Source organism: Silene latifolia, chromosome Y, assembly GCF_048544455.1.
Source record: "Silene latifolia isolate original U9 population chromosome Y, ASM4854445v1, whole genome shotgun sequence".
Classification (NCBI taxonomy): Eukaryota; Viridiplantae; Streptophyta; class Magnoliopsida; order Caryophyllales; family Caryophyllaceae; genus Silene; species Silene latifolia.
Window position 1 is genome coordinate 34,111,061 of NC_133538.1, and position 890 is coordinate 34,111,950.

At 46.7% G+C, this 890-nt stretch overlaps 1 non-coding gene across 1 annotated transcript; it reads left to right on the plus strand.

Annotated features, from left to right (window-relative positions):
* Positions 1 to 548: 548 nt before the first annotated feature.
* Positions 549 to 654, plus strand: LOC141636634 (small nucleolar RNA R71). Its single transcript, XR_012541237.1, has one exon. It is a non-coding gene; the product is annotated as a small nucleolar RNA R71 (small nucleolar RNA).
* Positions 655 to 890: the final 236 nt, after the last annotated feature.

Here is an 890-nt window from a genome sequence, read left to right on the forward strand (position 1 = left end):
GCTTCTGAAAGCCTTGTTGAGTCTTATGTGGAGGGACATATGACTGCTGCTGGTGCGGAGGAGGGGTAGGATTGAGCACATTTTGACTTGTCCACCTCAAATTGGGATGGACTGCCCCTTGGTTATTATAATAGGAAACCCCTCCTTACCTATATTGTTGAAAGGCAAGGACCTGTTCCTTCTCTGTAAGACAGCCAACAGCAGTGTGACCGTTGTTACTCCCACACCTCTCACATGTTACGGTTTCCCCTCTAGTAAGCATATGGACCGTCTGAGGCTCCCCAGTAGAATGCAACTCAAACTTATCAAACATAGCATTTATGGCTTCCATATGAGCCACAACTTGCTTATCAACTACATGAACCGTTCTAATACCATCCCTCGGGTTTCCATACTCAGCACTGTGATTCACCATCTCTTCAATAAGGGCCCATCCCTTATCATCGTCAGTGTTCTCTTGGAATCTCCCATTAGATGACGCATCAAGTATGGCTCTGTGATCATCGTACAACCCATTGTAGAACTGGTTAGACAGAAACCACGGATCAAAACCATGGTGAGGAATAGACGTCACTAACTTCTTGAAACGGGACCATGCTTCATATAAAATTTCATCAGGTGCCTGCTTGAAAATTGTGATCTTTGCCCTCAGCTGATTGGTGCGCTGTGGAGGGAAATATCTCTTGTAAAAAGCAAGAGCAAGGATCTCCCAGTTGGTAACCCCTGCGGCCGCGCGGTCCAAATCAGTCAGCCACTCCCTTGCTGAGCCAGTCAAAGAAAAAGAAAACAGAACCTCCTTAATCTTGTCTTGAGTTACCCCCTTTGTGGCGGGGATAGTAGAACAGTAGTCCGTAAAGACCTCTATGTGCTTCCTCGGGTCTTCACCTGCC